Source organism: Galeopterus variegatus, unplaced genomic scaffold (assembly GCF_000696425.1).
Source record: "Galeopterus variegatus unplaced genomic scaffold, G_variegatus-3.0.2 Scaffold2236, whole genome shotgun sequence".
NCBI lineage: Eukaryota > Metazoa > Chordata > Mammalia > Dermoptera > Cynocephalidae > Galeopterus > Galeopterus variegatus.
In genome coordinates this window covers 137,572-145,770 of record NW_007728347.1, presented here as the reverse complement: position 1 = coordinate 145,770, position 8,199 = coordinate 137,572, and the positions used below count along the sequence as shown (strand labels likewise).

The 8,199-nt window shown below is 37.2% G+C and overlaps 1 protein-coding gene across 3 annotated transcripts in view; it reads right to left on the bottom strand.

The window, feature by feature from the left end:
* AP1G1 (adaptor-related protein complex 1, gamma 1 subunit) overlaps positions 1–8,036 on the bottom strand; it is a 77,523-nt gene extending 69,487 nt beyond the window's left edge. For 2 of the 3 annotated variants that reach the window (XM_008581026.1, XM_008581029.1), the window contains exon 1: positions 7,713–8,036. The gene's annotated coding sequence lies outside the window, so the exon portion shown is untranslated. Of the gene's footprint in view, positions 1–6,436; positions 6,489–7,712 lie in introns of those variants that run through there. The other variant, XM_008581027.1, reaches the window with a different exon arrangement.
* Between the last annotated feature and the right edge of the window lie 163 nt (positions 8,037–8,199).

The following is an 8,199-nucleotide window of genomic DNA, read 5'->3' as shown; positions in this document are numbered from 1 at the left end:
AAAAAAAAAAAAAAAAAAAAAAAAAAAAAAAAAAAAAAAAAAACATAGTCTGAGACTACTGAGTGTACCAGCAAAAAGCATTTAACTTCCCCTAAGGTCCTAAGAGCACCAGTGAATTACAAATAGTACCATAACGTAGTTTTTGTATGACCCTAATTCACTAAGAAATGGTTAAAATAAGATTAACATTTAATATAGAGGGGGAAAAACCCAAATACAAAATTTTATCTGTGCAATAACCAAATTCTAAAAATTGTGTAGTTCAGATACAGTAGTCTGCCTTTATTAATTTAACTAGCTGACCCATCAAAGACTGAGAAAGGTATGTTAAAGTCTACCACTATGGTTGTGTTTCTGTCAATTTCTCCATATATATCTAACAGTTTACCTTTAATATTTCAATGATTTTATTCAGTGCCTAAGTGTTCCATATTTTACACTCATTATGGCTTGTACACTTTATCAAAATAAAATATCCCTCTTTGTTTTGTTTTTTAAAACAAATAATTAAAAAGTAAAAATACTTATTAGAACAAGGACAGAAAGGGAACACAGAAAACTTAAAAGTCTCACTTGTCAAGGTACATGGATTATAGATAAATGTATTTCAATTTTCATTAATAGTTATATGATAACGACAAAAATGTAGAGGAAAAAAGAAAGTGTAAAATTCATTTTAGAAAAATTTCTATCCAAAATTGTTAAACAAAATTAGGTTTTGGAGCTTAAACTAAATGAGATTGGTTTATATACCCAAACAGTAATCAAAATTATAAAATATACACTAAGGAAAGAAACTTTTAAATAGTAGAAGAGAAAACAAACAAACAGAAAAATAACTGCATGTTTCAATTCTCCAAAAACTGATCCCCCAAATGGGGAACACAACTATTTTCCAAAATCTCCACAAATCCCTTTGGGGATAAAAATTTTCCTCATACAGCAATACCATTCTCAAGCCATGATTACCTTTTTTTCTTTGAAGTGCCTTTCTCCTAATCAATATAAGCTTCCTAAGGCTAGATCTTTGTCTTGTTCACAGTTATATGCTCCTTACCTATGAGAGCAGGAACTTGATAAACACTGTATTTATTAAATCCTAAATGCTAAAAAAATCAAAAGACTCTTATCTAAAGAAAATGTACTTGTTCTTTCCAAAGCACACAAAATAAAAGTGTACCAAATGCTCACCAATAACTGTGGGAAAAGGCAGTCAGGACGCAACCCAGTTCTCCACTCTACCCTGCCCAGATAACTTTCTCCCTCCTTCAGAACTCACACTACCTGCTGTAAACTGTGAGCTACTGACAGCTTACAGGCAAGAACACATCACCAAAAAGTTGGAGCCCCTTCTGCTATGTGGTCATTTTCCACTAAAACCTAAAGGTATTTAAGCTCTAAATCTAAAATGAAATCCTAAATTAAAAGTAATTTTTCAACATTAAAATCACTTCCTTTTCTATCCAACACAAAGATTGTACTTGAAGAAATCTTTCTTGCTAAACAATGAGAAAAGATTCAAGAAATTAGACTTCAGTTAACTTTGCCACTGAATACTGAGTAATATTCAGTCACAGATTTGTACATATGGCTGAGAATGTTCAAGAGACATAAGTTAACATCAGGCAAAACCTTCGAAAGAAGTTAACATGCATTCTCTCTGGTATTCTCCACATGGCCTGTATTTTTATATTAGGCACCATACAGAACCCATATTTCAGATTTTTATTTCATATGAGGGTACTTCAAAAAGTTCATGGAAAGAGTCATATTACCTTTTAATTCTATTTTTCCATGAACTTTCTGAAGTACCCTCGTATGTATATCTGGATTGCTTTAATGCGTTTACAACTTGCAAAATACTATGACTGGAATGTAACACTAAGAAAGCTTAAACCACATCAATCAATTGTATTATGCTCCAATCAGATCTTTATTTTCTGTTATCGTATAGATACTGGCATCATCATTGACCTAGCTGGTTTTTTCACTGTCTTTTGTGTTTTTGTGCTTTTCTTTTTTTTTCAGAGGGTGGGGTGGAAGGGAGGGGAGTGGTGCGGTGAGGAGGGCGCACACCTATTTTCCCTGGATGAAGAAATGTGTCACAGAAGGGAAATGGTCTACAGAGTAAAGAAAAAGGAGACCAGTGTCAGTACACCACTGTCTGAAAAAGAGACGAAATCTGAGGGTAAGTATTTTGGTTACTGGAGGAGCAAATGCCATTGTGGGACAGGATAGGTCTTTCATCAGGTTTCATCACCGCCTGGAATGATGAAACACTCAAGACCATCCAACCTTATATGCTCTGGTTTCAGGCTTACAATGCGACTTTCTCATTATTGTCTTCTCAAGTACTTCAACTCCCAAGTACCTCCATACAAGAAATAGTGTGCTGTGGAAAGTAGACACAGATAATTCAGAAGAAAAGCATAGCCCCCTTGTGAATTACAATACTATTATTATAACTTACAAATCAGTGTGTTTGACTAGTCTGAATCATCCCTAGGTGTACTACCAAAATGGAATTTCTGGATCTTCAAGACTAAGGAATGGGCTGTGGAATGTGTGACCACATTGAGATACCACCACACCCTGTCTAAGTAGCCTGCTGGCATCCCTCTAAAAGGTCTTAAGTTCAATTCTCCCTAAATTGCCGCAGTAATTACAGGAATCTTCTTTTATGCCTAATTATCCATAATCAAAATTCACCAAAACAGATTTTAAAAATAGATGTGTGTAAATGCAAACATGCTTACTGAACAATTCAATAGCATTAAGATGCATGAAAAGCAATAAAGACCAAACAACGATAGGCAAACAAGATAAACATCTAATTTGATGCTGAAAAAATAAAAAGCAATTTTTCACTCTCCCAACCATAATGTTATTTGCAAAAATATACTAAGGTGTCCTCAATTCGAGAAATGTCATCAAATACTCAAAACAAAATTTTAGTTTTAACACCGAGATCTAAGGTCTAGTGTCCGATGCCTTTATCCACCAGCAGCATAAAAAAAGAAAGAAAGAAAATTTTAGTTTTTTAAAGACATGCCCAATGGGCCGGCCCATGGCTCACTCGGGAGAGTGTGGTGCTGATAACACCAAGGCCCCGGGTTCAGATCCCATATAGGGATGGCCGGTTCGCTCACTGGCTGAGCGTGGTGCTGACAACACCAAGTCAAGGGTTAAGATCCCCTTACCCGTCATCTTTAAAAAATAATAATAATAAAAAATAAAAAAATAAAGACATGCCCAAAAGGGTAAAATGAATGTTGAGGGAGGGTAGCTGGTATAAATATACATGCCTTTTTAACTTCTATATATTTTCTGTAATTTCAAGTAATAAACATGTGTAACTTGAGTAATAAAATTTGCTTTGAAAATTCAAATTAATAAAAACCAAATGAATAAATAAAACTGCAAATTTTCAAACTTAATAAGATGTCATTCATCCCAAAAAGATTTATCTAAGAGCATTTTTCTACAGGATGACAAGCAAAAATGTTAGAAGGGTATTTAACTAAGATAACAAATTTCAATTTCCTCTAGTATATTCTTCATGAATCCAAGTTCTGCTAATTCTGGATACACAAGGGGGATGGGGAAGGTTGTCCACAGACATTTAAAGAAAGTATAATATTCATTTTTAACCTGTGTTTCTGATATAACTATTAGAAATGGAGTGAAAAAAAAGTCCCAGTGACAACAGTGTCAAAATAAAGAATCTAGGAACAAATTTAGTAAGAAAGGTATAAAAGCTATATGAAGAAAATTATGAAATCTATGAAACATTTATTGAAAGACCTAAAATAAAACCTGAACAAGTGGAGACACACCATCATTAACAAATGTCAGGCCTCCGAAATTAATATACGAATATAGTGCAATTTCAAGCGGTGGGCTTTTTTGAGGTTTTCTGAACTCAAGAAATGATTTTCAATCCATACATATACAAGAATAAATGCCTAATAACAGGCAAAAAATGAAAAACTACAGTGATAGGAGCTTCTTTTAACAAAAAATATCTATGAAGTTATTATACTCAGTCAAAATAATGGTACAGGAAGAGAAAAAGAGAACATCCAAAAATAGAGCAAACATATATGAGAACTTAACATATGACAAGGTGGCATTTAATTCATTGAGGAAAAAACAGTTTATTTAGTTCTGCCATAGCTGGCTCTCCTTACATAGGAAAATCATATAAGAACCCCACCTTCACACATAAATGTTAACTCCAGACAAATAAATTAAAGTTATCTTTTAAACCACAACATTAAAAGAACATTTAGAAGAATATTTGCATATCAATGTGTGTAAATAAAAACGACATAACCAAATGCTAGTTAAATCAAAGTATAAGCTACTTCTTCATTTTTTCTTAAATAATCAACACCATTTATTAAGTTTTCATCATGGGAAGTTTCTAAAGACAATATAGAGCCCATGCTCTCACTGGTGGAGAAAAATACATATTTTAAAACATAGTAAATACTAGCTACTATCATTAAAGGAGGTTCTTTTTACTTACAATAAAATTTGTTTCCCTTCATTAATCATAAAAATCTAATGTCTATAAAGACTCAATTAACACTATACAGTGTGCCTATTTCCAGTTAAGTTTTCCCAACCAGTCTTCTCAAACTAGTATTTTCATCATATTTTAAAATAATGTTTTCAAAATTTTCAATCAGTGAGAAGGAACCAAATCTTTTATGCAGACTTTTAAAAAAAGGGAATGAAAGAATTTAACTTCCCTTCATTTTCTTCACTTGAAACTGAACAATTTCTCAATAATGAGGTTTGGTAAAGAGCTTCACTAACCTCACTGTAGAAATACTAATGGAAATCCTTTTGAGTTGTACAACTGTATAATCATTTCTGTATAAAAGTTAGCTCTTATAAGCAAATAGTGTACGTTACCTACTCTATGAGTCTTAACTTTAGCACCAAGGCTTGTAAAGAGGGGGGTGCAAAAGTTATTTCATAGTCCCAAAAATCTGAATTCAAATCTCATATTTGCCACTCCAGGAATCCATAACATTAACCTCAAAACCAGACAAGCTGAAAAGCCTGGGATGCTCAGTACACCAGGAATACAAGGAGATACAACAAGCAAGTTAGCAAAGCAACTGCATATCAGGTGACACTATGACTGTTGTACTTTAACAACAGAGAAGGGGGGTAAAACCTACTTGCCTTTAAGATGTCTTTTTTTTTTTTTAAAGATGACTGGTAAGGGGTGCTGATAACACCAAGGCCGTGGATTCGGATCCCATATAGGGATGGCCAGTTCGCTCACTTTGGAGAGTGTAGTGCTGACAACACCAAGTCAAGGGTTAAGATCCCCTTACCGGTCATCTTTTTAAAAAAATAATAAATAAATAAATAAATAAATTTGTATAAATTAAAAAGGTTTTACAAATCATAAAAATTTGGGGTTTTGGTTTGCATACCACTGATTTTTAAAACTCCTTTTTAAAATAAATACTGGTAAAAGAGAAAAGAAAAATAATTTTAAAAAGAAAAAAAAGGATAAAATAAATACTGGGGTTAAATATCACCAAAGTGTTACCTGGCCATTTCTGTACTTTATAGTTTCACACTAAAATTCGCCCTCAAATCTAGAAAGTGCTGTCAATGAAACAGATGAACAAGCAACTGCTCCCAAAAGAAAATGAATGAGGTTTCCTAAAGTCAATTTCAGTATAATTCCCAACAATCTCAGACAAAGTAGACATTCATGTAGGTACTGACCAATCAATGGTGCAGCAAACAGCAGTCTTCTAGTAACTTGTTAAGGCAAAAGGACACTTTCTCCAAATGAATGCAAACCACTTAAAAAAGAATGACATTTAAATACCAGTACATGGAATGAACTGAGTTAAATAACACCTATCTAATAGCTCTTCCAATACTTTGTCTGAAAAGTTTAACTCAGAAATGGTACATATCAGTAGTAACTACAAGGGGATATTTAGTAAATGAGTGAACATTCCATATGTGTACAGTGTTTGACAGTTCCTTTAAACCAAAAGAGAAAATTCCATAGCTTCAGTTATGCAGACTCACAGAACTCACTAGTATCTAATAGTAACTAATATATTTTTGAAAAATCTCCTTGAAACAGATAACAAGAACAATGATTATTTACAGTGAAATTTGATGTCTCCTAAGACATCATATGACCTGTACAGGAGCACAGTCTCAATTCAATAACCTGATGATAAGAATAGTGCATCTATATATGCCTTAGAAGTATTTTAGCAGATTTAACTCAGTTCAAGTTATAAATTTCACAGTCACTCGCCTGTGATCGCAAACAAGTTATATCTCTTTTGCATATGTAAAAACGAAGGCTGAGATAAAATGTGGGAAATAATCAGTGAATTGTTGTAAAATACTTTTATTCAAGCATGCTAAACTGCAAACATACTTTAAATGTAGAATAAAATGATGAAATTACGGGTAGCTGGAGGGTCCGTATTTTTCAAATCAAAAGTTAAGATCCGACCAAAAACAGAGGTTAACAAATATACTAATATTCTGGGGAATAGTGGAAATGAATATTTAAAATCTAAGTATCAAAAAAAAAAAAAAAATCCAACTATTCCCAGAAAAATCCAGTGCATGAAGTCAATCCGGTATCCTTTAGAATCAGTCTGCAAACACCTGAAAGTTCGATCACTAAGAAATCATTCACTCTTCTCTTCTGTTAACTAATCCCTATAGCAGCCAAAAAAAAGTTACCCTCCTTTCTACCTCCATCAGACTACTACTCTTCTTCACAGATTCCCATGTTTAGGGACATATAATCCCAAGAAAAACAGCCAAGTATCAATAGGTACCAGAAAGCTTAAGTGTTTGTTCAGCACAGGAAGGGAATCCACAAATGAGAAAACATTTGGCAGCTCAAGCCCCTCAAAAGCCATTTAGTCTGCTTTATAAACATTTACTGAAGTCCACCCTGAGCGAGTAGTTCGACAGATCTACACCAAGCCCTAACAGGGAAACATTAACCAACCGTCCTGACTCTTTCAGGCAATCAGGAGGATTGGAAGAATCGGAAACTGACGTCCGCAGGACCAGGAGTTTGAGAGAAGGATAAGCAGTGTACTCGCAGGTGAGTTTAAAACACACACACACATACCAAAACACACACACACACACACACAAAACACTGGGAAAGAAGTTGATTGTAAAGGTTAGAAAGGCGAGGCCGATGTCCGGTTCTGAGAGGACGGCATTGCAGGGGCAGGCAGCGATTAACTGGGCATTTGGAAATGCTGAGAGTTCTGAGAGACCTGCCCGGGTAAAACAGATGAAAACGCTGATACGTGGCTCAGAGCAGACACGCGGGGGTGGGGCCCGCTCCGCTAAACCCCAGGCTTCCTCAATGAGTCCTCAAAGGAGGATGGCAGCCTGAGAAAGTCAATGAGTTCAAGGAGGCCCGCCCCGGCCGGGCAGAGCCACAGCACGGACCGCCGCTGCACGCGGAACCTTCCGGCCCGAGGCCTCGGAGTCTGCCCTCAAAAAGTCGGAGCAGCCGCTGAGGCTCCGGGCCCCTGCTGGCCCAGCCTCTGTCCTCTCTTCTCACCCCTCACAGCCTGGGACTAGACCCCTGGGACTGACAGGAAGCTTCCGGTCGAGGATTCGCGGCCGCGGCGGGGCAGAAGCAGCAATATGCTCTCAGCGTCGCGAGTGACACTTACCGGCCCGAAACCTCGAATGAAACCAGCAGCTCCGGGGGCGGCGGCAGCAGTGGCAGCAGGAACCGAACATCCAAAATGGCGGCTTCCTCGGCCTCACCACCGCTACTGCAGGCGGAGGGATCCTCAGGAAGGAGGGAGTTTTTAACTAACTTCACACACTATCGCAGAAACTTCGGTCCCGGTCTTCCTCTTCTTGTTGATTCTACGTCTCTCGAATGCAACTTCTCTTGCCTCCCCTCTCGGATTATCCAAAAATTCGGACCCCGCTGAGGACTATTTGCCAAGGAGGAGGCGACAGCCCCTAGCAGAGCGACGCAAAGCGTATCAAGAGGTCGGGGCTGTCACTGATGACGCGAGACGCAGCTGCCGAGTCACCGCTGCGATGAGTCTGAGCGAGAAAGATCCGGCTGACCCCGGAGCCGACAGACATTGGTTCCGCTTGCGGGGGGGGGGGGGGGGGGGGGGGGGGGGGGCGGGGGGGGGGGGG